Here is a 25,100-nt window from a genome sequence, read left to right as displayed (position 1 = left end):
GTCTTCCGCTTAATTATTTTCGCTATTTGCATGATATCTACCCATCACTGATATGGTTTAAAACTGAAAAAGGTTAAGTAATTAGAATAATTTGGCTTGCCTAGCTTTCACCAGTAGGCGCCATCACGGCTCTCGATGGTGGAAAATTCAGGTCGTGACACTTTCAAACACTGTTTATTTACTCTATTTCTGTTTTAAATTGTTTTCTTCCGCAAATTTGGTTTATCTTCCGCAATTTAGGCTTACCTAGTCGTAGAGACTAGGTGCCGTCATGATGGTTCACGGAGGGCGAACCGAGGTCATGACAAAAATCGAGTCATGGATTCTATCAACTAATTATCATTTATCAAATACTATTCGTTATTGTCCAATCTATTAGGCATACACTAACTCTAAATAGAGTTGTATCTTTTGATAAATCAAACTAATAAACAAATCACATTGATCATAATTTTTATATCAAGATTAGGAGTATAAGCTCATTTAATGAATTTAGAGAAAATATTTCATATATATATTCAGTACAAAAACATCTTTTCTCTACTTTGTCCGTTCAATATACACTAAGTATACTAGCACAAGAAGTCGGAATAAAATCACTCACATAATCAAGGCAAATTGTACTACAATCTTGTGCTACAATCATCAAGATATTTTGTCCAATAATATCTTTGATTGCGAACATGGATTATTAATTATGAGAACCGGCAATTTAATCTTATGTGCATGAGCTAAGTCTCCATACACTAAATTGTCTACTATATAACTAAGGACACACATGTAACAAATGATCTATTTAAAATAGTACTTTATTGAATTGAATAAATTAAATAAATAATTATTTCATAAAGAATAAAATAAAATAATATGTCTAAACTGCATGGTTAATAGTATATCCCAACAGTTACAACTAAAAAGTGAAATCCGTCAAATATATTTGAAAGAATAAAAAAGGAAAAAAAGATAAAATAGTAACAATTTCAAAGAAGGTCCTTATATGTTTTAGTCAATTTTCACCCATGATTAACTAACTTTTGAAACTAATTTAGGCACTAGATCCATTTTCTTAAGATAGTACCTATTTTTTTTTTGGGTCCCATGCTATATTATCCACATTTCAAATATTACACACATTGTCTCTACTACAAATATCTAGTAGTTCTAAACATGCGGTATGCGTTAGAGTAGCCCACGTAGGTTGAAGGTAGGGACCTTATATTACTTTGTTCCCATTGCAATATATTTCTTTTTATTTTCTTACCAGCCATTTCATCTACATAAAAATTTGGATTAAAGTGATACTTAAATAAATTATCCAAAATTATTAGAGTGTCCCATATTAGTGTAGGGAATGAGCTAATGACTTGATACATGGTCTTGGTTAATTCGATCTCGCTTCATGAGCTGACTTTTGGAAATGAATGAAAAGGCATTATTTTTTAAAAAAATCTATATATTTTTATTTGAAGTAAATTTTCTAACTTTTTCAGAATAAATTTTAATAATACTTATATTGCATAAACCATTTAATCTCTCTTGTAACATTATTAATCTTAAGTACTAGAACCCGATTCAAAAAATTGATAACTTTATATCAGAATAATTTTTTGATGTTTTAATATACTTATTACAATGATGAAAACCTAAGAAAAATAAAGTTTAAAGTGTATGGTACTAATTTTCTAATGATAAATGTAATCTTTTCTTTATATAAAATATTTTACTTTTCTACTTTAAAATACTTAATATTTCTAAAAACAAAATTTGGGCCTCACAGAAAGAGCTGTAGTGGGATGGATATGATCTTTCCTTCCTTAACCGGAGATATTTAGTTCGAGTCTTGGGAGTGATATTTTTTTTTTCTGAAGAGTAGTTTTTACTTTAATGAATTTTATGTGGTACGAATTCGAATTAGTTAAAATTTTAAATCAAATACCGAACATTGAATAGGAATTAAAAATAAAAATTGGGACCCCTAAAATTGTGAGGCTTAAAGCCCCACTTTAGTAGCTTTATCCTTTGACCGCCCCTGCTCGTGAGTTAAATTTTGAATTAGGCCCGAGGTTCATTTCTAGCCCGTAATTGCAACAATTTCACTAACATGCACACAACTTGACCATGTGGCGACATGGTCCTTTAAGCTAACAACTAGATAATTGGATCATAAAGTCAAGGTGACACAGACCTCTCCTTAATCATTGTTCAAAGTCGTGGGCTCCACAATTTTTAAAGTACTTTTAGCTGCTTGAGGTATTTAAGGTAAATTGGTTACAAATTTGTTAACGATGCAAGTGGGCGTTGGACATAAAAATTATAAAATAAAATAAATAAATAAAAGTGAAATTTTTTTCCGAGTGAAAATGGTATTTGAAAATTAGAGTTGTGTTTGGACATGAATATAATTTTGGGTTGTTTTTTAATTTTTGTGAGTGATCCGAGTGAAAATTTTAAAAAACGATTTCTTTGAGTTTTTCAAATTTTCGAACAATTCCAAAATTCATTTTCAGGTGAAAATTGAAACTTTTATGGCGAAACACTGATTTCAAAAAATAGCGAAAAAATCCTATGTCCAAACAGGCTCGTCTTTAAAGTATTGGATTATTTCATTTTTATTACCCTGTGATTTGGTTAAATCTGCAAATTCATTTGCATAAAAATGGAGCCACATTGTGGTAATCTGGTTCTCATACTCGCCGTGCTACTATCACAGAAGTGGTAGTCGTAATCGAGTCCCAAAACGCCAAAAGGTTCACCATCAATTTAAACACATAATTCAGCTCCAATCATTTTAGTGCAATGATTGATTATAAGATAAAAGACGTTATATCAGACATCCAAATTTGATATAAATATCCTAAGAACAACAGCTATTAGTTACAATGATGTATGCTTTCCCTTTTTATTTTCGCTTTTAAAAATTCTATGCATGTGAATAGGGGCGTCAAATGGGCAGATTAGTGTCACGACCCGGATTTCTCAAATTTAGGGGTCGTGATGGCACCTACAAATGAGAGTTAGGCAAGCCAAACCTTGACTACTTGCTACGATTCCATATTGTTTCATTTTAACAAACACAAAGCGATAACATGATAACAACGGAACTTTAAATAATTTAGCGGAAGTCAACAATTAAATATCTTAAGTCTACGTCTATTACGACTTTTAAAACCTCAAAATACCCAAAACCTGGTGTCACAGTGTCATAGACTATCTAAGATTTCTACATACTAGGTCTGAAGAAATAACAGTACGTTGTTTCCGAATAAGAGAGAATGAAACAGGAAGTAGAGATAGAGGGAGACGCCAGAGCCTGCGGACGCCTACAGTCTACCTTGGATCTCCGGGTGGACTGAAGGAAGCACTCCAACTACTGTCCGAAAGCTTCTCCTGGATCTGCACACAGTGCAGAGTGTAGTATCAGCACAACCGACCCCATGTGCTGGTAAGTGTCTAGCCTAACCTCGGTGAAGTAATAACGAGGCTAGGACCAGACTACCAAATAAACATGTGCAGTTCAAATGTATATACAACGGAAAAGAAATACAGAAAATAACCAGTCAATGTGGAAGGGGAAAACATGATGTGGGAGGTAACAGTACCGAATAGAAAACATCAAGTAAGGAAAGAAACAATATAACTCGAATATCAACAAAGAATCAGAAATCAACAATTTGCACGGCATCACCCTTCGTGCTTTTACTCTCGTCCTCTCCAAAGTAATTTTATAATAAAAGTGTGCACGGCATCACCCTTCGTTCTTTTACTTTCGTCCTCACCAAATCAATCATATAATAAAGATGTGCACGGCACCACCCTTTGTGTTTTTACTCTCTTTCCTCACCATATAATCAATGAAAATTGGTACGGAATGGTACATCGTACGGCACAGCATCACCCTTCGTGCTTTACACTTTTTCCTCATAATAGCAAACAATGCACGGCATCAACCTTCGTACTTTAACACTCTTCCCCACCCAAACAACAATCACAAGCAAAGGGGCAAGGGAATAAACAAAATAGTAATAGAGATCCCGGCAAGGAAACAACAGTTAAATAATTAAATCCCGGCAAGGGAACAACATCAATAATCTCAACATCCCGACAAAGGAGATAATCAACAAAGCAACAATATCCTGGCAAGGGGACAATTTAACAACTCTTTCTCTTTCTTTCACTTTTATTTCATAACTCACTTTACCACTTGAGCCAATGCTCCAAAGGGTTCAATCATCTCATATACTTTCACAATTCATAATATAACTTGAGCCATGCTCCAAAGGGTTCAATCATCTCATATATTTTCACAATTCATAATATAACTTGAGCCAATGCTCCTCGATGTTCAAAGGTTACAATTCCTTCTACAACACTTAGAAATCATCACCAAGGCATGAAAGATACAACGAAATCAAGATCTTCAAAATTTAAAGACTCACGGTCATGTTAGACACCAACGTATAGATACTCGTCACCATGCCTATACGTCGTACTAAACAATTATCACGTAGGAAATAAGACTCAACTCCTAATCCCTCAAGCTAAGGTTAGACCAAACACTTACCTCGATGCCTCGAACACAATTCAAGTTTCAATTATAGCTTTACCCCTCGATTCCTCCGCCAATTCGCTCGTATCTAGCCACAACTTACTTAATTACATCAATAAACACTAGATGAGTCAATTTGAATGCATGAAAATGAGTTTTCCAAAGTTTTACCTAAAAAGTCAAAATCGCCCCCCGATGCCACGTGGTCAAAACCCGAGGTTCGAACCAAAACCAGATTACCTATTCCCCCACGAGCTCAAATATGTAATTTATTTTAAAATCGGACTTCAAATCGAGGTCCAAATCCCCAATTTTTGAAAAACCTAGGTTTTACCCAAACAACCAATTCCCCCATGAAAATAATTGATTTGAAGTTAAAATCATGTTAAAAGACGTTAATGATTGAAGAAAACTAGTTAAAATGACTTAAAATTGATTTGGAGAAGAAAGGTTGTTTGAAAAATCGCCTCTTATGTTTTTGGGGTTTTTGAAAAATGCAAAATAACTGAAAATCTCGTCTATTTATACCCATCTCAGACCCCCTGTGCGGACCGCACAAAATGGACGGCGGCCGCACAGGCCTTCCAGAGGTACTGTGGTCCAGTGCCTGTGCGGACCGCACGAAATGGACTGTGACCGCACAGGCCTCCACCGCGCACAGCCCAAAACCGACCGCGGACTACACTGGCCCCCTTTCGCGGTCGCACGTGTTTTTGTGCGGACCGCACTGGCGGGTTCAGAGACCTGCAACTTCTGGTTTTAAGTCTAAAACATCCCAAACCTATCCAAAACTTACCCGAGCCTTCAGAACTCCAAACCAAGTGTGCATACTAACTCAAAAGCATCATATGGACCTACTCATATAATCAAATCGTCAAAATAACATCATGAACATCAAATTAAGTCTCGAGATCAATGAAATTTTCTCAAAACTTCTTTAAACATAAATTTTGCGATTTAAGTCCGAATCACGTCACATGACATCCATTTTTCACCAAATTCCACAAAAATGTCTTAAATCATATATAAAACTTGTATCGGGCGCCAGAACCAAAATACGGGCCTGATACCATCATGTTCTAATTAAATTTCATTTCAAATTTCCTTAAATAATTTCCTTTAAAAATTCATTTCTCGAGCTTGGGGCCTCGGAATTCAATTCCGGGCATACGCCCAAGTCCCATATTTTCCTACGGACCCTCCAGGACCGTCAAATCACGGGTACGGGTCCGTTTACCCAAAACATTGACTGAAGTCAAATCCACTCATCTTATAATCAAAATTTATCGTTTTTCACAGATTATCATATTTAAGCTTTTCGGCTAAGCGGCCGGACTGCGCACGCAAAATCGAGGTGATAATAAATGAGGTTTTCAAGGCCTCAGAACACGAAAATTTTATTTTAAAACAAGTGATGACCTTTTGGGTCACCACATTCTCCACCTCTAAAACAATCGTTCGTCCTCGAACGGACAGAAGAAGGAAGTACCTGAGTCGGGGAAAAGATGGGGATAACGGCTCCGCGTATCGGACTCGGACTCCCAGGTCGATGAATTAGGAGGCTGACCTCTCTACTGAACACGAACAGAAGAAAAACTCTTCGACCTCAACTGACGAACCTGCCGGTCTAGAATAGCTATCGGCCCCTCCTCATAAGACAAGTCCTTGTCCAACTGGACAGTGCTGAAATCTAACACGTGGGATGGGTCGCCGTGATATTTTCAGAGCATGGACACATGAAACACTGGATGCACGACTGATAAGCTCGGCGGCAATGTAAGTCTATAAGTCACCTCTCCCACTCGATCAAGAATCTCAAACGGACCGATGAACCTAGGGCTAAGCTTGCCCTTCTTCCCAAATCTCATCACACCCTTCATAGGTGACACTCGGAGCAATACCCACTCTCCAACTATAAAAGCCACATCTCGAACCTTGCGGTCTGTATAACTTTTTTGCCCGGACTGAGCTGTACGAAGGCTATCCTGAATAATCCTGACCTTGTCCAAAACCTCCTAAACTAGATCCGTACCCAACAATCGAGCCTCTCCCGGCTCAAACCATCCAAACGGAGATCGACACCGCCTACCATATAAAGCCTCATAAGGAGCCATCTGGATACTTGACTGGTAACTGTTGTTGTAGGCAAACTCTGCTAAAGGCAAAAACTGATCCCACGTGCCTTCAAAGTCAATGACACTAGCTCGGAGCATATCCTCCAAAATCTGAATAGTCCGCTCGGACTAAACGTCCGTCTGAGGATGCAATGTTGTACTCAACTCAACCTGGGTGCCCAACTCTCGCTAAACTTCTCTCCAGAAATGCGAGGTAAACTGCGTACCTCGGTCCGAAATGATAGATACAGGCATACCATGAAGACGAACAATCTCCCCGATATAGATCTTAGCTAACCTCTCGGATGAATAGGAGACCGTCACATGAATGAAATGCGCTGACTTGGTCAGCCTACCAATAATGACCCATACTGCGTCGAGCTTCCTCCGAGTCTGCGGGAGTCCAACAACGAAATCCATAGTGATCTGCTCCCACTTCCACTCGGAAAGCTCAATCCTCTGAAATAAACCACCAGGCCACTGATGCTCGTACTTAACCTGCTGACAATTCAAACACCTAGCTACATATGCAACGATATCCTTCTTCATTATCCTCCACCAATAATGCTGCCACAAATCCTGATACATTTTTGCGGCACCTGGATGAATAGAGTATCGGGAGATATGGGTCTCCTCCAAAATCAACTCTCGGAGCCCATCCACATTAGGCACACAAGCTCGACCCTGCAATCTCAAAACTCCATCATCATCTAAGGTAACCTGCTTGGCACCTCCGCGTTGCACCATGTCTCTAAGGATACACAAATGTGGATCATCATACTGCCGACCACGAATACGCTGCAATAAAGAAGAACAAGAGACTGTGCAGGCCAATACAGGACTAGGCTCATAAATATCCAACCTCACGAACTGATTGGCCAAAGCCTGAATGTCCAAAGCAAGCGGTCTCTCACCGACTGGAATATAAGCAAGACTGCCTATACTGGCTGACTTCCTACTCAACAAATCGGCCACCACATTGGCCTTTCCCGGATGATACAAGATAGTGATATCATAATATTTCAACAACTCCAACCACCTCCTATGTCTCAAATTCAACTCCTCTTTCTTGAACAAATACTGAAGACTCTTTTGATCCATGAACACCTCACATGCCACACCATACAGATAATGCCTCCAAATCTTCAATGCGTGAACAATGGCTGCCAACTCCAAGTCATGAATCAGATAGTTCTTCTCATGAATCTTCAACTGCCGCGAAGCATAGGCAATGACCTTGCAATCCTGCATCAACACTGCACCAAGCCCAATACGAGATGCATCACAATAGACTGTATAAGACCCTGAACCTGTGGACAAAATTAACATCGGTGCCGTAGTCAGAGCTGTCTTGAGCTTCTGAAAGCTCAACTCACACTCGTCCAACCATCTGAACTAGGCACCCTTATGGGTCAACCTGGTCATCGGGGCTACGATAGATGAAAACCCCTCTACGAACTGACAATAGTATCCTGCCAATCCTAAGAAACTTCAGATCTCTGTAGCTGATGCTGGTCTAGGCCAATTTTTGACTACCTCAATCTTCTCCGGATAAACCTGAATACCCTCTTCTGATACAACATGACCCAGAAATGCAATTGAACTCAACCAGAACTCACACTTCGAGAACTTAGCATATAAATGGCTATCTCTCAAGGTCTAAAGAACCACTCTAAGATGCTGCTCGTGCTCCTCCCAGCTGCAGGAATATACTATCACGAACGAGTCCAAATAAGGCCTGAACACTCGGTTCATTAAATCCATAAAAGTTGTTGGGGCATTGGTCAAACCAAATGACATGACCAGGAACTCATAATGCCCGTACCGAGTACGGAAAGCTGTCTTAGGGAAATCGGATGCCCTAATCCTCAAATGATGATAGCCATATCTCAAATCAATCTTTGAGAACACCTTGGCACCCTGAAGCTGATCAAACAAATCATCTATCCTCATCAATGGATACTTATTCTTGATTGTAACCTCGTTCAACTGCCAGTAATCAATACACATTCTCATCGATCTGTCCTTCTTCTTAACAAACAACACCGACGCACCCCAAGGCGAAACATTGGGTCCAATGAAACCCTTCTCAAGCAAGTCTTGCAATTGTTCCTTCAAATCTTTCAACTCCGGCGTGGCCATACGATACGGCGGGATAGAAATGGGCTGAGTACCCGGAGCCAAATAAATGCAAAAGTCAACATCCCTGTCAGGTGGCATACTCGGCAGGTCCGAAGGGAAAACATCAGGAAACTCTCGAACAACGGGCACAGAATCAATAGAATGGACCTCAACACTAGAATCACAAACATATGCCAAATAGGCCAAACACCCCTTCTCGACCATATGTCGAGCCTTCACATACGAGATAACACTACGGGTAGAATGACCAGGAGTTCCTCTCCACTCTAAACGGGGAAAATCTGGTAAGGCTAAGGTCATCGTCTTGGCATGACAGTCCAAGATAGCTTGGTAAGGTGATAACTAGTCCATCCCCAATATAACATCGAAATCGACCATGTCTAGAAACAACAAATCCACACGAGTCTCAAGACCCCCAATCACCATAATACAAGAACGATGTACTCGATCTACCATAATAGAATCACCCACCGATGTAGACACATAAACAAGAATACTCAATGAATCAATAGGCATGACCAGATACGGTGCAAAATAAGATGACACATACGAGTAGGTAGACCCTGAATCAAATAACACTAAAACATCTTTATCACAAACCAGAACAGAACATATAATGACTGCATCTGAAGCCTCAGCCTTGGGCCTGGCTGGAAGGGCGTAACATCGGGGCTGGGCCCCACCACCCTGAACTACATCTCTGGGACGGCCTGCAGCTGGCTGGACTCCACCTCTGGCGGTCTGAGCTCTACCTCTAGTACCTCTACCTCCACCTCTAGCACCTCTACCCCCACTACTAGCTGGCTGGGCGGGCTGTGGAGCACCTGGTGCCTGTACCATTGCACGAGGACCATGATGCTGAGAGTTACTCGCTGCTTGAGGGCAAAACCTGGCAATGTGACCCGGATCACCACACGTGTAACAAACCCTCAACTACTGAGACTGTTGGCCCTGACGACCTGAATGACCACCCCAAAAACTCTGAAGCGGAGGTACACTGATAGGAGCAGGTGGTGCACTATAGGACTGCTGATCGGGATACTACATCTGGGGACCACTACCACCTAGAGTACCGTGAGAAACCTGGAGCGCTGACTGAAAGGGCCTAGAAAGATGGCCTCTACCATACAAATCTCGACCTCTGGATGAGGTACCACTGAATCGGCATGAATAACGGGGCCTCTTGTCTGACCCATGACCGCCTCCCTGTGACAGAACCATCTCAACTCTACGGGCCACATTGGCCGCCTCCTAAAAAGTAATCTCACTCCCAGCCTCTCTAGCCAAGACAAATCGGTTGAATAAGACCGTTAATAAACCTCTTCACCCTCTCTCTCTCTCTCTCTCTCAGTGGGGAGTATGATGAGAGCATGGCGAGCTAAGTCGATGAACCTGGTCTCATACTAGGTAACAGTCATGAAACCTTGCTGGAGGCGCTCAAACTTCCTCCGATAGGCCTCTCTCTGAGTAACGGGGAGAAACTTCTCTAGGAATAACATTGTAAACTGCTCCCAAGTCAAGGCTGGCGATTCGGCTAGTCTCTCTAAGCAATAATCCCTCCACCAAGTCTTGGTGGATCCGGACAAGAGAAATGTAGCAAAATCGACCCCATTGGTTTCAACAATGCCCATGTTCTTGAGAACCTCGTGGTAGCTGTCTAGATAATCCTGGGGATCCTCAGTAGATGCACCGCTGAAAGTAGAAGTGAAGAGCTTGGTGAACCTATCCAGTCTCCACAAAGCATCGACGGACATAGCCGCTCCATTATCGGTCTAAGCTACTACACCCGGCTATACTGCTTTAACTGGCTGAACAGCTGGAGTTTGAATCTAAGGAGCTACCTGCTCCGGAGTGCGAGTAGTAGGAGTCTGGGCCGTTCCTCCAGCCTGAAAGACGGCTGGTGCTACAAGAAGAAAGCCTGCCCAAGTGACACTCTCCATTAGACCCACTAATTGGACCAGAGCATCCTGAAGAACTGGGGTAGCAATAAACCCCTCTGGGACCTGAGCTGGGCCCACCGGAACTGCTGGAGCCGGTACCTCCTCATCAAAATCAACCTGAGGCTCCATCACTGGGCTGCTGCGTGGGGCTGAGATTTGCCCTTACCTCGGCCTCTAGCACGGCCTCGGCCTCTCCCTCTACCCTCGTGGGAGCATCTACTGGGGGCTCGGGCTGCTGAGCGGAGGATGAGGAAGCACGTGTTCTCGCCATTTGCGAAAGAACAGAGTAGAAGTTCAATTAGCATTGAGAAACAAAACCGCACGACGAGAAAGAACAAATATGAAGTTTTTTCCTAACTCTATAGCCTCTGGGGAATAAATACAGACGTCTCCGTACCGATCCCTCAGACTCTACTAAGCTTGTTTGTGAACTGTGAGACCTATATAACCCAGAGTTCTGATACCAACTTGTCACGACCCGGATTTCCCAACCTCGGGGGTCGTAATGGCGCCTACTAATGGGAGTTAGGCAAGCCAAACCTTAACTACTTGCTACACTTCCATATTATTTCATTTTAAGAAATACAAGGTGATAACATGATAATAGCGGAACTTTAAATAATATAGCGGAAGTCAACAATTAAATATCTTAAGTCTACGTCTATTACAACTTTTAAAACCTCAAAATACCCAAAACCCGGTGTCACAGTGTCACACATTATCTAAGATTTCTACATACAAAGTTTGAAGAAATAACAGTACGTTGTTTTTGAATAAGAGAGAATGAAAGAGGAAGTAGAGATAGAGGGAGACACCAGGGCCTGCGGACGCCTGCAGTCTACCTTGGGTCTCTAGGTGGACTAAAGGAAGCACTCCAACTACTGTCCGAAAGCTGCTCCTGGATCTGCACACAATGCAGAGTGTAGTATCAGCACAACCGACCCCATGTGCTGGTAAGTGTCTAGCCTAACCTCGGCGAAGAAGGGACGAGGCTAGGACCAGATTACCAAATAAACCTGTGCAGTTCAAATATATATACAGTGGAAAAGAAATACAGAAAATAACCAGTCAATGTGGAAGGGGAAAACATGCTGTGGGGAGATACAGTTCCGAATAGAAAGTATCAAGTAAGGAAAGAAACCATATAACTCGAATATCAACAAAGAATTAGAAATCACCAATTTGCACGGCATCACCCTTCGTGCTTTTACTCTCGTCCTCTCCAAAGCAATTTTATAATAAAAGTGTGCACGACATCACCCTTCGTGCTTTTACTTTCGTCCTTACCAAATCAATCATATAATAAAGATGTGCACGGCACCACCCTACGTGCCTTTACTCTCTTTCCTCACCATATAATCAATGAAAATTGGTACAGAATGGTACATCGTACAACACGGCATCACCCTTCGTGCTTTAAACTATTTCCTCACAATAGCAAACAATGTACGGCATCACCCTTCGTGCTTTAACACTCTTCCTCACCCAAACAACAATCACAAGCAAAGGGGCAAGGGAATAAACAAAATAGTAATAGAGATCCCGGTAAGGGAACAACGGTTAAACAATTAAATTCCGGCAAGGGAACAACATCAATAATCTCAACATCCCGGCAAGGGAGATAATCAACAAAGCAACAATATCCCGGCAAGGGGACAATTTAATAACTCTTTCTCTTTCTTTCACTTTTATTTCATAACTCACTTTACCACTTGAGCCAATGCTCCAAAGGGTTCAATCATCTCATATACTTTCACAATTCATAATATAACTTGATACAATGCTCCTCGTTGTTCAAAAGTTACAATTCCTTCCACAAACTTTCCACAACACTTAGAAATCATCACCAAGGCATGAAAGATTCAACGAAATCAAGATCATCAAAATTTAAAGACTCACAGTCATGTTAGACACCAACGTATAGATACTCGTCACCATGCCTATTCGTCGTACTCAACAATTATCAGGTAGCAAATATGACTCAACTCCTAATCCCTCAAGCTAATGTTAGACCAAACACTTACCTCGATTCCTCGAACATAACTCAAGTTTCAATTATAGTTTTACCTCTCGATTCCTCCGCCAATTCGCTTGTATCTAGCCACAAGTTACTTAATTACATCAATAAATGCTAGATGAATCTATCCGAAACTTACCCGAGCCTTCGGAACTCCAAACCAAGTGTGCATACTAACTCAAAAGCATCATATGGACCCACTCATATAATCAAATCGCCAAAATAACATCATGAACATCAAATTAAGTCTCGAGATCAATGAAATTTTCTCAAAACTTCTTTAAACATAAATTTTGCGATTTAAGTCCGAATCATGTCACATGACATCCATTTTTCACCAAATTCCACAAAAATATCTTAAATCATATATAAAACTTGTACCGGGTGCCTGAACCAAAATACGGGCCCGATACCATCATGTTCTAATTAAATTTCATTTCAAATTTCCTTAAATAATTTCAGAAAATAATTTGCTTTAAAAATTCATTTCTCGAGCTTGGGACCTCAGAATTCAATTCCGGGCATACGCCCAAGTCCCATATTTTCCTACGGACCCTCCAGGACCGTCAAATCACGGGTCCGAGTTTGTTTACCCAAAATGTTGACTGAAGTCAAATTCACTCATCTTATAATCAAAACTTATCGTTTTTTCACAGATTATCATATTTAAGCTTTCTGGCTACGCGGCCGGACTGCGCACGCAAATTGAGGTGATTATAAATGAGGTTTTCGAGGCCTCGGAACACGAAAATTTTATTTTAAAACAAGTGATAACCTTTTGGGTCACCACATTCTCCACCTCTAAAACAATCGTTCGTCCTCGAACGGACAGAAGAAGGAAGTACCTGAGTCAGGGAAAAGATGGGGATAACGGCTCCGCGTATCGGACTCAGACTCCCAGGTCAATGACTCAGGAGGCTGACCTCTCTACTGAACACGAACAGAAGAAAAACTCTTTGACCTCAACTGATGAACCTGCCGGTCTAGAATAGCTACCGGCCCCTACTCAGAAGACAAGTCCTTGTCCAACTGGACAATGCTGAAATCTAACACGTGGGATGGATCGCCGTGATATTTCCGGAGCATGGACACATGAAACAGTGGATGCACGACTGATAAGCTCGGCGGCAATGAAAATCTATAAGTCACCTCTCCCACTCGATCAAGAATCTCAAACGGACCGATGAACCTAGGGCTAAGCTTGCCCTTCTTTCCAAATCCCATCACGCCCTTCATAGGCGACACTCGGAGCAATACCCACTCTCCAACCATAAAAGCCACATCTCAAACCTTGCGGTCTGCATAACTTTTTTGCCTGGACTGAGCTGTACGAAGGCTATCCTGAATAATCCTTACCTTGTCCAAAGACTCCTGAACCAGATCTGTACCCAACAATCGAGCCTCTCCCGGCTCAAACCATCCAACCGGAGATCGACACCGCCTACCATATAAAGCCTCATGAGGAGCCATCTGGATACTTGACTGGTAACTGTTGTTGTAGGCAAACTCTGCTAAAGGCAAAAACTGATCCCACGAGCCTTCAAAGTCAATGACACTAGCTCAGAGCATATCCTCCAAAATCTGACTAGTCCGCTCGGACTACCCGTCCGTCTGAGGATGAAATGTTGTACTCAACTCAACCTGGGTGCCCAACTCTCGCTAAACTGCTCTCCAGAAACGCGAGGTAAACTACGTACCTCGGTCCGAAATGATAGATACAGGCATACCATGAAGACGAACAATCTCCCCGATATAGATTTTAGCTAACCTCTCAGATGAATAGGAGACTGCCACATGAATGAAATGCGTTGACGTGGTCAGCCTACCAACAATGAACCATACTGCGTCGTGCTTCCTCCGAGTCTGCGGGAGTCCAACAACAAAATCCATAGTGATTCGCTCCCACTTCCACTCGGGAAGCTCAATCCTCTGAAATAAACCACCAGGCCACTGATGCTCGTACTTAACCTACTGACAATTCAAACATCGGGCTACATATGCAACGATATCCTTCTTCATTATCCGCCACCAATAATGTTGTCGCAAATCCTGATACATCTTCGCGGTGCCTGGATGAATAGAGTATCGGGAGCTATGGGCATCCTCCAAAATCAACTCTCGGAGCCCATCCACATTAGGCACACAAGCTCGACCCTGCAATCTCAAAACTCCATCATCATCTAAGGTAACCTGCTTGGCACCTCCGCGACCGTGTCTCTAAGGACACACAAATGGGGATCATCATACTTCCGACCATGAATACGCTGCAATAAAGAAGAACAAGCGATTGTGCAGGCCAATACATGACTAGGCTCAGAAATATCCAACCTCATGAACTGATTGGCCAAAGCCAGAACATCCAAAGCAAGCGGTATCTCACCAACTGGAATATAAGAAAGACTGCCTATGCTGGCTGACTTCCTACTCAATGCATCGGCCACCACATTGGCCTTGCCCGGATGATACAATATAGTGATATCATAATCTTTCAACAACTCCAACCACCTCTTATGTCTCAAATTCAACTCCTTTTTCTTGAACAAATACTGAAGACTCTTGTGATCCGTGAACACCTCACATGCCACACCATACAGATAATGCCTCCAAATCTTCAATGCGTGAACAATGGCTGCCAACTCCAAGTCATGAATCAGATAGTTCTTCTCATGAATATTCAACTGCCGCGAAGCATAGGCAATGACCTTGCAATCCTGCATCAACACTGTACCAAGCCCAATACGAGATGCATCACAATAGACGGTATAAGGCCCTGAACCTGTGGGCAAAACCAACACCGGTGCCGTAGTCAGAGATGTCTTGAGCTTCTGAAAGCTCGCATCACACTCGTCCAACCATCTGAACTAGGCACCCTTATGGGTCAACCTGGTCATCGGGGCTACGATAGATGAAAACCCCTCTACGAACCGACGATAGTATCCTGCCAATCCTAAGAAACTTGGGATCTCTGTAGCTGATGCTGGTCTAGGCCAGTTCTTGACTGCCTCAATCTTCTCCGGATCAACCTGAATACCCTCTTCTGATACAACATGACCCAGAAATGCAATTGAACTCAACCAGAACTCACACTTAGAGAACTTAGCATATAAATGGCTATCCCTCAAGGTCTAAAGAACCACTCTAAGATGTTGCTCGTGCTCCTCCCGGCTGCGGGAATATACTATCACGAACGAGTCCAAATAAGGCCTGAACACTCGGTTCATTAAATCCATAAAAGTTGTTGGGGCATTGGTCAATCCAAATGACATGACCAGGAACTCATAATGCCCATACCGAGTACGAAAAGCTGTCTTAGGGAAATCGGATGCCCTAATCCTCAACTGATGATAGCCAGATCTCAAATCAATCTTTGAGAACACATTGGCACCCTGAAGCTGATCAAACAAATCATATATCTTCATCAATGGATACTTATTCTTGATTGTAACCTTGTTTAACTGCCGGTAATCTATACACATTCTCATCGATCTGTCCTTCTTCTTAACAAACAACATCGGCGCACCCTAAGGCGAAACACTAGGTCCAATGAAACCCTTCTCAAGCAAGTCTTGCAACTGTTCCTTCAAATCTTTCAACTCCGGCGTGGCCATACGATACGGCGGGATAGAAATGGGCTGAGTACCCGGAGCCAAATAAATGCAAAAGTCAACATCCCTGTCAGGTGGAATACTCGGCAGGTCCGAAGGGAAAACATCAGGAAACTCTCGAACAACGGGCACAGAATCAATAGAAGGGACCTCAACACTAGAATCACAAACATATGCCAAATAGGCCAAACACCCCTTCTCGACCATACGTCGAGCCTTCACATACGAGATAACACTACGGGTAGAATGACCAGGAGTTCCTCTCCACTCTAAATGGGGCAAATCTGATAAGGCTAAGGTCACCGTCTTGGCATGATAGTCCAAGATAGTGTGGTAAGGTGATAACCAGTCCATCCCCAATATAACATCGAAATCGACCATGTCTAGAAGCAACAAATCCATACGAGTCTCAAGACCCTCAATCACCATAATACAAGAACGATGTACTCGATTTACCACAATAGAATCACTCACCGATGTAGACACATAAACAAGAATACTCAATGAATCACTAGGCATGACCAGATACGGTGCAAAATAAGATGACACATACGAGTAGGTAGACCCTGAATCAAATAACACTGAAACATCTTTATCACAAACCAGAACAAAACATGTAATAACTGCATCTGAAGCCTCAGCCTTGGGCCTGGCTAGAAGGGCGTAACATCGGGGCTGGGCCCCACCACCCTGAACTACATCTCTGGGACGGCCTGCAGCTGGCTGGACTCCACCTCTGGCGGTCTGAGCTCTACCTCTAGTACCTCTACCTCCACCTCTAGCACCTCTACCCCCACTTCTAGCTGGCTGGGCGGGCTATGGAACACCTGGTGCCTATACCATTGCACGAGGACCCTGATGCTGACAGTTACTCGCTGCTTGAAGGAAAAACCTAGCAATGTGACCCAGATCACCACACGTGTAACAAACCCTCAACTGCTGAGACTGTTGGCCCTGACGACCTGAATGATCACCCCGAAAACTCTGATGCGGCTGTGCACTGATAGGAGCAGGTGGTGCACTGTAGGACTGCTGATCGGGATACTGTATCTGGGGACCACGACCACCTGGAGTACCGTGAGAAACCTGGAGCGCTGACTGAAAGGGCCTAGGATGATGGCCTCTACAATACAAATCCCAACCTCCGGATGAGGTACCACTAAATCGGCCTGAATGACGGGGCCTATTGTCTGACCAATGACCGCCTCCTTGTGACAGAACAATCTCAACTCTACGGGCCATATTGGCCGCCTCCTAAAAAGTAATCTCACTCCCAGCCTCTCTAGCCATCTGAAGACAAATCGACTGAATAAGACCGTCAATAAACCTCTTCACCCTCTCTCTCTCTCTCTCTCTCTCAGTGGGGAGTATGATGAGAGCATGGAAAGCTAAGTCGATGAACCTGGTCTCGTACTGGGTAACAGTCATGAAACCTTGCTGGAGGCGCTCAAACTTCCTCCGATAGGCCTCTCTCTGAGTAACGGGGAGAAACTTCTCTAGGAATAACATTGTAAACTGCTCCCAAGTCAAGGCTGGCAATTCGGCTAGTCTCGCTAAGCAATAATCCCTCCACCAAGTCTTGGTGGATCCAGACAAGAGAAATGTAGCAAAATCGACCCCATTGGTTTCAACAATGCCCATGTTCTTGAGAACCTCATGGCAGCTGTCTAGATAATCCTGGGGATCCTCAGTAGATGCACCGTTGAAAGTAGAAGTGAAGAGATTGGTGAACCTATCCAGTCTCCACAAAGCATCGGCGGACATAGCCGCTCCATTATCGGTCTAAGCTACTACACCTAGATGTACTACTCTAACTGGCTGAATCGCTGGGTTTGAATCTAAGGAGCTACCTGCTCCGGAGTGCGAGTAGCAGGAGTTTGGGCCCTTCCTCCAGCCTGAGAGACGGCTGGTGCTACAAGAAGTAAGCCTGCCCGGGTGACACTCTCCATTAGACCTACTAATTGGACCAGAGCATCATGAAGAACTGGGGTAGCAATAAACCCCTCTGGGACCTGAGCTGGGCCCACCGGAACTGCTGGAGCCGGTACCTCCTCATCAAAATCAACCTAAGGCTTCGTCACAGGGGCTGTTGCGCGGGGCTGAGATCTGCCCCTACCTCAGCCTCTAGCACAACCTCGGCCTCTCCCTCTACCCCTCGTGGGAGCAGCTACTGGGGGCTCGGGCTGCTGAGCGGAGGATGAGGAAGCGCGTGTTCTCACCATCTGTGAAAGAACAGAGTAGAAGTTCAATTAGCATTGAGAAACAAAACCGCACGACGAGAAAGAACAAATATGAAGTTTTTTCCTCTGTAACCTCTAGGGAATAAATACAGACGTCTCTGTACCGATCCCTCAGACTCTACTAAGCCTGTCTGTGAACTGTGAGACCTATGTAACCCAGAGCTCTAATACCAACTTGTCACGACCCGGATTTCCCAACCTCGGGGGTCGTGATGGCGCCTACTAATGGGAGCTAGGCAAGCCAAACCTTAACTACTTGCTACGCTTCCATATTATTTCATTTTAACAAACACAATGCGATAACATGATAACAGCAGAACTTTAAATAATTTAGCGGAAGTCAACAATTAAATATCTTAAGTCTACGTCTATTACAACTTTTAAAACCTTAAAATATCCAAAACCCGGTGTCACAGACTATCTAAGATTTCGACATACAAAGTCTGAAGAAATAACAGTACGTTGTTTTCGAATAAGAGAGAATGAAACAGGAAGTAGAGATAGAGGGAGATGCCAGGGCCTGCGAACGCCTGCAGTCTACCTTGGGTCTCTAGGTGGACTAAAGGAAGCACTCCAACTACTGTCCGAAAGCTGCTCCTAGATCTGCACACAATGCAGAGTGTAGTATCAGCACAACAGACCCCATGTGCTATTAAGTGTCTAGCCTAACCTCGGCGAAATAGTGACGAGTCTAGGACCAGACTACCAAATAAACATGTGCAGTTCAAATATATATACAGCAGAAAAAAAATACAGAAAATAACCAATCAATGTGGAAGGGGAAAACATGCTGTGGGGAGATACAGTTCCGAATAGAAAGCATCAAGTAAGGAAAGAAACCATATAACTCGAATATCAACAAAGAATCAGAAATCAACAATTTGCACGGCATCACCCTTCGTGCTTTTACTCTCGTCCTCTCCAAAGCAATTTTATAATAAAAGTGTGCATGGCATCACCCTTCGTGCTTTTACTTTCGTCCTCACCAAATCAATAATATAATAAAGATGTGCACGGCACCACCCATTGTGTTTTTACTCTCTTTCCTCACCATATAATCAATGAAAATTGGTACGGAATGGTACATCATACGACACGACATCACCCTTCGTGCTTTACACTCTTTCCTCACAATAGAAAACAATGCACGACATCACCCTTCATGCTTTAACACTCTTCCTCACCCAAACAACAATCAAAAGTAAAGGGGCAAGGGAATAAACAAAATAGTAATAGAGATCCCGGTAAGGGAACAACGGTTAAACAATTAAATTCCGGCAAGGGAACAACATCAATAATCTCAACATCCCGGCAAGGGAGATAATCAACAAAGCAACAATATCCCGGCAAGGGGACAATTTAATAACTCTTTCTCTTTCTTTCACTTTTATTTCATAACTCACTTTACCACTTGAGCCAATGCTCCAAAGGGTTCAATCATCTCATATACTTTCACAATTCATAATATAACTTGAGTCAATGCTCCAAAGGGTTCAATCATCTCATATATTTTCACAATTCATAATATAACTTGAGCCAAGGCTCCTCGATGTTCAAAAGTTACAATTCCTTCCACAAACTTTCCACAACACTTAGAAATCATCACCAAGGCATGAAAGATTCAACGAAATCAAGATCTTCAAAATTTAAAGACTCACGGTCATGTTAGACACCAACGTATAGATACTCGTCACCATGCCTATTCGCCGTACTCAACAATTATCACGTAGCAAATAAGACTCAACTCCTAATCCCTCGAGCTAATGTTAGACCAAACACTTACCTCGATTCCTCGAACACAACTCAAGTTTCAATTATAGTTTTACCCCTCGATTCCTCCGCCAATTCGCTCGTATCTAGCCACAAGTTACTTAATTACATCAATAAACGCTAGATGAATCAATTTGAATGCATGAAAATGAGCTTTCCAAAGTTTTACCTAAAAAGTCAAAATCTCCCCTCGGACCTATGTGGTCAAAACCCGAGGTTCGAATCAAAACCCGATTACCCATTCCCCCAAGAGCTCAAATATGTAATTTATTTTGAAATCGGACCACAAATCGAGGTCCAAATCCCCATTTTTTGAAAAACATAGGTTCTACCCAAAACACCCAATTCCCCCATGGAAATAATTTATTTGAAGTTGAAATCATGTTAAAAGATGTTAATGATTGAAGAAAACTAGTTAAAAATGACTTACAATTGATTTGGAGAAGAAAGGTTGTTTGAAAAATCGCCTCTTATATTTTGGGGTTTTTGAAAAATGCAAAATAACTGAAAATCTCGTCTATTTATACCCCTCTCAGACCCTCTGTGCGTACCGCACAAAATGGACTGCGGCCGCACAGGCATTCCTGAGGTACTGCGGTCTAATGCCCTGTGCAGACCGCACGAAATGGACTGCGGCCGCACAGGCCTCCACCACGCACCGACCGCGCACCGCACTGGCTCCCTTCCGCGGTCACACACGTTTTTGTGCGGACCGCACTGGCGGGTTCAGAGACCTGCAACTTCTGGTTTTAAGTCTAAAACATCCCGAACCTACCCGAAACTCACCCGAGCCCTCGGAACTCCAAACCAAATGTGCATACTAACTCAAAAACATCATATGAACCTACTCGTATAATAAAATCATCAAAATAACATCATGAATATCAAATTAAGTCTCGAGATCAATGAAATTTTCTCAAAACTTCTTTAAACATAAATTTTGCGATTTAATTCCGAATCACGTCACATGACATCTGTTTTTCACCAAATTCCACAGAAATATCTTAAATCATATGTAAGACCTGTACCGGGCGCCGAAACCAAAATACGGGCCTGATACCATTATGTTCTAATCAAATTTCATTTCAAATTTCTTTAAACAATTCCAGAAAACAATTTCCTTTAAAAATTTATTCCTCGGGCTTGGGACCTCAGAATTCAATTCCGGGTATACGCCCAAGTCCCATATTTTCCTACGGACCCTTCGAGACCGTCAAATCATGGGTCCGGGTTCGTTTACCCAAAACATTGACCTAAGTCAAATTCACTCATTTTATAATCAAAACTTATCGTTTTTCACAGATTATCATATTTAAGCTTTCCGGCTACGTGCGCGGATTGCGCACGCAAATCTATGTGATTCTAAATAAGGTTTTCAAGGTCTCAGAACACGAAAATTTCGTTTTAAAACAAGTGATGACCTTTTGGGTCACCACAGTTGGGCTGAATTTTGAACGGATCAAGATAGGTTGAGTCATTAAATGGGTTATTTCTCAACCTAGTCCAAAGTATACTTAGCTAAGATAGCCTAAGTCAAGATGATCTAAATAAGAGGAAGTGTTAAAACTAGGCAGGTTTTCAAACAAAATCACATAATCCTAGCATCATAAGGAACTTACATGTATGGCAACGAAATATTTTCTTTCCATAGTAGAAACGTATAACAAACAAAATCTCTCACCTGTAATCACGCTTCTTCCTTATCCCATCCAAACCCTTGTTGAGTTTCTTTTTAATATAGAAAGGTATTAAAAAGAGGGTGAATGGGAAATGGAGGGAAATGAAAATTTTGAGTAAAAGTTTAAGTTTTCCTCTCCTTTTAATAAGACATTGTCCCTCATTGGTAGAGGAAAAGGAATTTGGTGGGTTTATATACAAATGTACTTCATGTAGCTCTTAAAGAGTTAAGAAGAAGGCAAGCCTCGCACTGTCATCGTCGCTCGCTCGCTCGGCTCGGCTTCGGCTACGGCTACGACTACGGCTTTGGCTTCGGATTTGGATTTGGATTTGGATTTGGTCAAATGATCGATTGATTGATTAATTTTTTGGACCAAATTTATTTGTTAATAGTGAATATTAACGTAATATTATCCGTGTTTGTAACAGATGATTTCCAATCCGTGAATATTAATGAGCAAGTGCTCATTCCACCATGAGTAGTGCTCCAGCCACCATTGCCATATTGATTGCTCCATTAGTAACAGCCTGGTGCTCTGTCCCCCATGGCCAAGTGCTCCACTTCATGAGTGGCAGCGGGTCTATTTTTAGTACCTAATTGCACTATAAATAGAGGGTGCAAGCAGCCTGTTGAAGACACATTGAAAACTTGAGAGCAATTGATCTTCTCTTCACCGAAAACTCAACGTTAGCTATACTTTGCACTCCTTCCTCTAAGATTTTCCATACAAATTTCTGACTTCTCCTCCCTTGTTCTGCAATGTTTTAAACTACTAAGAAAGCAATAGTAAGTGTGATTTGCTACCGAACTTTGTGTTCGCTGAAACATTGGGGTTTGAAGTACCACTACACCAGTGTGTAATTCATTCTATCCTGGGAGGAAATAATCCACAACCTTGGGTACTAGGAGGGAGTTAAATTCCTTAAGGAAACACTGTGAATTCAGTGGGCTCGGATATATATTCTGTTTTCATTTATATCATTTATATTTATGTTAATAAGCTAACATTTTAATTTCCATAATCTTTATTTTGCAAATACAGGAGGAACAACAAGCTTAAGGAATTTAATAATTTTAATTTCTGTATTTGTGTTACTTTTATTATTATGGAAACTTAAAACCTTTGTGGTTTTGTGTACTCCCATTTGGAGAGTAAAGCCTTCATGGCGTTTTGTTGGAGATTAAAATCTACGTGATTTTTCACTCCAGTTTTAAACGTTTATTTAACGTTTGTTTGTGTCATTTTTACAGTAAAAATGGCGAATGATGGAAATCAAGTTGCTCCGATGATGACTGCCAACGCATCGACAAGTCGAACTCCGGTGTTGGCACCGGCAGATTAACCCGAAAAATTTTTCGGGATGGATTTCAAGCGCTGGTAGCAAAAGATGTTCTTCTACTTGACTACGTTATGTCTACAGAAGTTCATCAAGGAAGATGTTCCTGATCTTCCAGATGAAACTCCAGAGAATGAAAGCTTTCTCGTGATTGAGGCGTGGAAGCATTCCGACTTCTTGTGTAGGAATTATATTCTTAGCAGACTGGAGGATAATCTATATAAGTATACAGTAGCATGGAGACGTCAAAAGAATTGTGGAATACGCTTGAAAAGAAATACAAAATTGAAGATGTTGGGATGAAGAAATTCGTCGCTGCAAAATTTTTGGACTACAAAATGGTAGATAGCAAGTCTGTTATTACCCAAGTCCAGGAATTACAAGTGATTATTCATGATCTACTTGTTGAAGGTATATTTCAAATGAATGCTAATGTTGAATGTAAAATTTTTAGTAATTTTACTAACGGAATTTTCATTGAAGGTCTTGTCATCAATGAGGCATTCCAAGTAGCAGCTATATTGAGAAGTTGCATCCATTGTGGAAGGACTTTAAAAATTATTTGAAACACAAATGAAAGGAGATGTCCCTTGAAGATCTCATTGTTCGATTGAGAATGGAAGAGGACAATAAAGCTGCTGAAAGGAGAGGCCGTGGAAATTCAACAATAATGGGAGCAAATATTGTTGAAGATAATAAAAAGAGAAAGAAGGCTTCTGGTCCGAAATACAACCCAAGCAAGAAGCGGTTCAGTGGAAACTGCTATAACTGTGGGAAAACCGGACACAAATCTACAGAGTGTCATGCTCGGAAGAAAGACAAGCAAAGGGGTCAAGCAAACATGGTAGAAAAGCATGATGATGTTGATGACTTGTGCGCCATGCTTTCTGAAATCAACCTGGTAGGAAACCCAAAGGAGTGGTAGATTGATTCTGGAGCCACTCGCCATGTTTGTGCTGTGAGGGAAGCATTTTCTACATATGCTTCTGCTGGACCTGAAGAGACGCTCTCTATGGGAAATGCTGCTACAGCAAACATTGAAGGATACGGTAAGATATTTCTCAAGATGACTTCTGGCATGGTCATGACTTTGAACAACATCCTTCATGTTCCCGAGATTAGGAATAACTTAGTCTCTACTGGACTTCTTGTAAAGCATGATTTCAAGTGCGTTTTTGTATCTGACAAGGTAGTGATTAGTAAGAATGAAATGTTTGTGGGAAAAGGTTACCTTACTGGGGGCCTTTTCAAGCTGAATGTAATAGTTGTTGAAACTAATAATAAAACTTCAGCTTCTTCTTACTTACTTGAGTCAAATGATTTATGTCATGTACGTTTGGGTCATGTCAATTATAAAACCTTGCGAAAAATGATTAACCTGGAAGTATTGCCTAAGTTTGAATGCAAAAAATCAAAATGTCAAATATGTGTGGAATCTAAGTATGTTAAACATCCTTATAAGTCGGTTGAAAGGAATTCAAATCCTTTAGACTTAATTCACACAGATATTTGTGTCATGAAGTCAATACCATCTCGCGGTGGAAAGAAGTATTTCATAACTTTTATTGACGATAGTAATCGATATTGCTATGTTTACTTACTTAATAGTAAAGATGAAGCAATAGACGCATTCAAGCAATACAAAAATGAAGTTGAAACGCAACTTAACAAGAAAATCAAAATGATAAGAAGTTATAGGGGTGGTGAATAT

The sequence above is a fragment of the Nicotiana tabacum genome, chromosome 3, assembly GCF_000715075.1.
Source record: "Nicotiana tabacum cultivar K326 chromosome 3, ASM71507v2, whole genome shotgun sequence".
In the NCBI taxonomy this organism is placed as follows: domain Eukaryota; kingdom Viridiplantae; phylum Streptophyta; class Magnoliopsida; order Solanales; family Solanaceae; genus Nicotiana; species Nicotiana tabacum.
Note: the sequence above shows the minus strand (reverse complement) of the source record.